This window comes from Penaeus japonicus, unplaced genomic scaffold (genome assembly GCF_977035675.1).
Source record: "Penaeus japonicus unplaced genomic scaffold, GWHDUDI00000001_assembly GWHDUDI00000036, whole genome shotgun sequence".
Lineage (NCBI taxonomy): Eukaryota > Metazoa > Arthropoda > Malacostraca > Decapoda > Penaeidae > Penaeus > Penaeus japonicus.
The window spans coordinates 23,466,394-23,471,304 of record NW_028234438.1 but is presented as its reverse complement, the minus strand read 5'-3'; the positions used below and the strand labels follow the sequence as shown (position 1 = coordinate 23,471,304).

General features: G+C 38.5%; 1 long non-coding RNA gene across 1 annotated transcript in view; it reads right to left on the bottom strand.

The window, feature by feature from the left end:
* Window positions 1-3,745: 3,745 nt before the first annotated feature.
* Window positions 3,746-4,911, bottom strand: part of LOC147467447 (uncharacterized) — a 1,351-nt gene continuing 185 nt past the window's right edge. The window contains exons 2-4 of the long non-coding RNA XR_015190599.1: window positions 4,701-4,812; window positions 4,358-4,407; window positions 3,746-3,994 (exon numbers count right to left, since the gene is read on the bottom strand). This is a non-coding gene — a long non-coding RNA (uncharacterized LOC147467447). The remainder of the gene's footprint in view (window positions 3,995-4,357; window positions 4,408-4,700; window positions 4,813-4,911) is intronic.

The following is a 4,911-nucleotide window of genomic DNA, read 5'->3' as shown; positions in this document are numbered from 1 at the left end:
GCTCCTTTGGAACGTGAAATAACGCTTAGAGACTTCAATGCCGAGACCTTCAACAAGGATGCAGAAGATCCAGTGTCGATGAATGCAGGCAATTCCCGACCATTAATATAAACTTTTATCAAAGGTCGACCCACTAAATTCTTATCAGACACTAAGCATAAATCCATCTCCCTTTTGCATTTAGCCAACAGATTACAGGGAGTTTTAACACTGCTGGCCTTTCTGAAAGGCACAGCATTCTGAACATACGTATATTGTTCTTTTTATGCGGCTGCTGTAACTCCAGGACATCGAGATCTTAGATGACCTGGCTGTAAACATCGCCAACAAACATTAGACAGAGGCTTACCTCTGCAATCTTTAGTGAGGTGTCCTTTGGAGCGGTGAAAAGCGCAGTACGCCTCATTGTTAGCAGTTACTGGACTCAAATTGACAGACGACACACCTGAGAATAGTCTCCTTTCCCTCAAATAAAATGCATTATTCTGACAGTGCCAGATACGTTCTGTATTCGTGACGAGTTGTGTCAAAGGACCATCTTCACCTGAAACAACCAAGACTCGTAATCGTTCTGGTAAACCTTGAAGAAAAAGTCTTTTCACAGTTAGTGTTACATCCCCAATTTCATTAGGAAAATCCCTTGCACCCGAAAGAACTGCTGCTTCAAGTTCAATATGAAAATCTTTAGGCGACTGTCCCTGTTTAAGTCTAATAGCTTCTATCCTTCTAAAGAAATCCCCCGAACTTCTTACACTACCAAATTTGTCCCTTAAAGCCTTTCTAAATTCATTCCAAGTAGTAAATTGTGCAAACTGACCACTATTAACAATAGTTTCTGCATGACCTTGACAATGAATTTTTGCAACTTTAATCCTGGTTTCATCATGTCCTTCTGGAATGACAATTTCAATCTTACGAATCCATTGTTCAAATTCATTTTGTCGTTTCATAGGATCATTGAGTGAACATTTTGCTTCAAATATTGGTATTTGTTGCTTGGCAATTTTAAAACTTACTGGCATCCCGTTACTATCAGTATTATACTCATTAATGCCGGAAGTTAGACTAGATCTTGGTGCTGCAAGAGGGGTTGGTTTCACAGAGGGAGGATTAGGACACGAGGATTGGGGAAACTGGGTACGAGGTGTTGGTATAGGTTTAAGGTTAACTGGGGTTTCTGGTTCGAAGACTGGTTTAGATAATGGTGTAAGTATAGGTCTATCGTCATAGACCTTAGCATTTGCACGTACTGCACTATCATTGCAAGAAACTGGCACGGACAATTGTTCATTACTAGAGGTCTGAACATTCATACCCTGTAGCAAAACCACTAGTTGGCTACTAAGTGTTGCATACATGCTTTCAATCTTATCTAGTTTAGATGAGAGAACAAGATTATCCTTGATAATTTTATTTTGTTGACTTAGTACACTCGCGAGAACTGTAGAAGGAACATTTCCTTGAGGCTGATTTACATTTCCTTCGTTATCATCGGGAGGAGTTAATGGACCATCAGCATGAGCTGGTGCTTTAGATTTTGGTCTAACTGAAGGATCTCTTAATCCACGAGGAAGAGCATAAGCTTGCTCATGGTCTGCTATTAAATTTGAACTTGGTGAAGTCAGATCAGAAAAATTACGTTCAATTGACATTTTGAGTTACACAATTCTAAGGAGTCTTCAATAATGAAGAAAATACCTAATACTTTGCCTAACACGTCTGTGCTTTTCTAAAAGAAAATCAAGCCAAAAATGAATACTGGTAATTAGTGATAATTAATCGAGATTAATATAAATGTTACAGAAAATAAATTTTTACTCACCAGTGTTCAGTGTTGGTATGGTTTCTCTTACTCAGAGCGACAAATTGTTACAATCTTCGCTGTATGTCACGAGCACAAAGAACAGGCAAAAACTGCAAGCATCAGCATCAGCATCAACAAAAATAGGACAGGCTGAAAAGCGATCGGTCATTAGAATAGATAAAATGTATAAACTCGTGAGGACAGCGGTTTAGCGTACACTGAGAATTTGAAAAGATCAGTCCTATGTACATTTACGGGCTGAGTAAAGCTCATTTCCTGGCCAGACATCCATTCCAAAATATAATCACGTATACAATCAATTATTCCCTGGGCTTAAACGCCGATACAACTAAGGACGTCTGTAGCGACTGATGAATATGAATACAATTAAATTACCCACAATATGACGTACAAAAAAGCGAAGATCAAGAAATCAAGTTCACGTACTTATAATACACAAAAATGGTTTATGCACTTTGACGTTACTAACATACTTATGATAAAAAAAAAATTATTCATCAACAGACTAAGATAACAGTAAGCAAATCTTAATTTCTTAAAAATGCGTTTCCTAACATGTGAAAAGCACAGAAAAAAAAATATCCAAGATAAATATTAATAAATGCCGTGGCTGGTTTCGGTTATACACAATATTTGCAAAATAAAATTGTACATAAATATCCCGAGCTGCCTACCAAATGTAAGGGTTGGCTTTTACACAGCCATCAAGCCGAGCAATTCTTAGTTTAGGTAGCGTGTAAGAATTGAATGAAATATTAAATTGACAGAAAAATACACATTTATTAAATTAAACACAATATAGAAACAATAACATAAAAAAACGAGCATCAGAAATAAAAAAAGAAACAACAAAAGACAGATACTTATGATATGGTAGGTGTGAACAGGTCACGAGCTCTCAGCCAACTGCTTGAGAAGCTCAGCAATTACTCAGAAGTAAATTTAGCGCGGGAAGGTAGAAGTCCTGGCCGATGGTCTTCTAAGATGAAGGGTTGTTTGTTGGTTGTTAGCTCCTTTAAGGCGAAGACGAAAATATGGTTGAAAATCCCGTGGAAAAATACGTATGCCTCACTACAAGGACACTTTTTTGAGCAAAAGTGTACCCGGTTTGATCGGCTATATCTCAAGAACCATTAAAGATACAAACTTCATCAACCTAGCATTGGAAAGATAAAAGATAGAACTTAAAAAAAATGTTCTTGCAAATTATCTGATGACATTTCTATGACGTCATAATGACGTCACAATATGACAAAATTCAATATTCGAAATCTCGAAAATAGGTGATTTTCAGATGCGTTTTTCAATATGAAGCTTAGCAGATAGCAAAAAATGTTCATGTTAGCGTCGACAGGAAATTCAATGCACTTTACGATGATGTGGTCAAAAAGTTTCGGGCTCCACGGCATTATTGAGATATTTGCGGTTGTTTGAAGCACTTTGACATGAAAAAGTCGTAAAAATTAGCCAAAACGGTAATCCTTAATGTGAGAGAACGAGAAAGTTTCGGGACTTCATCTTTTGGTATGTTGTAGGTCATAGTCTCGAATTTGCTAATAATTGGTTTCCAGCTCATTCCGTCAACTTTATGACGTATTTGTGACGTCATCAGTAGTGCTAGGTAAGGCAAATTTCGCACGGACAATACCACTAACTTTGGCGTAAAATTTCCGAAAGAAAACAAAATTTCAATGTCTGGGAGTTTCATATCATTGCCTTGGCTATTCAATCAACCATGTCAGTAATTCCCTTAATTGGGTAATTAGCCAATTATCTCAATTACCGTTCATATTATACTGAACACCGAAAATTTTTGAACCTAGAAGTAGTATATGGTTTCGGAAAATTACAAACCATATACTACTTCTAGTTTGAGTGTTTGTGCACATGAGCTAATCTAAGGGAAACAAAACGGCAAACGAAATCACAGTCGAATTTATTGGCCAAATCTGTGCTTTGCTTTTCAGAGTAGAATTGTGAAATCTATGAGAACCAAAAGAGATCGAAGTTATAACACACGCAGTTCGTCAACAGATGATCCAACGCGACTCCCATGCGGGCATGCACTCGCCTGTGCATGACTCAGACGGGAATGCAAAGCCTCCTGTTGGAGCAGCCGTCTCTGCAGCACTTCTGTCCAGGCGGACACTGGGCGTCCCGATAGCAGTACTGCAAAGGATGGCAGGGCGTGAGACATGAGAGATTTGGTTTCCTTCCCTTGAGGAAAATAAGATCCACTTCGGAGGAGGAATCACTTCATCAACGTGCTTTGTTATGCGTCAGAAAGACGTATTTCGGAGGAAGGGAATAGCTTCGCAATGTTAGTTATGAATCACTCATAAACGGATTATTCATGAACTAATGGCACAATTACAAGCAAAGCAGTAAAACGTATAGTAAGAAGAAAGAATTGCTATCCCATTTCATCAGTTCAAGTACATAAAGAAGTAAAAAAAACATTCCAAGGCAGATGCAGGATCCAAACTCTTCCAGTCGCAGGACCTAGCAATGGAGGAAGGACCAGCCACTTACGTTGTGATTGAAGTCGATGCAGGGGGCGGGGTGGGGGCACCGGGGGGGATCTATCGGGGGAGAGGGTTGATGGATAGAAAAAGGAAATCAAACGGAAGGAAAAAAAGGAATCGAAGTTTCTAGCATGAAAAGTTTTTTTTTCTTACAAATAAACAGGACGTGTGAAGGTTGTGTCTCAATTAGTTATACATGTATGTCTAGATCTATTTCCGAATATCTGTGATTATATATCTGTCAATATATATTTTTTCTGCCACTGAATACCATGAAGAGTTCGAGCCAAAAGTCTCGCTCTTACTAAGAAAGAAAGGACAAATGCTTGCAAAGGCAGAATGTCACTCACCACAGCAAACGTAATTCCCGGCTGGCGTCTGGCAAGTATGCTTGCAAGCATGGTCTGCCATGGCAAGCGTCAAGCAAACAGCAGCCAGCAGGACCATAAATCGAAGACCAAACTGCAATACATATTCATATTAATCACCAACACAAACGAAAGAGAAAGTTAACAAACAAACAAACAAACAAACATAAAATGACTAAGAAATCGCTACTTA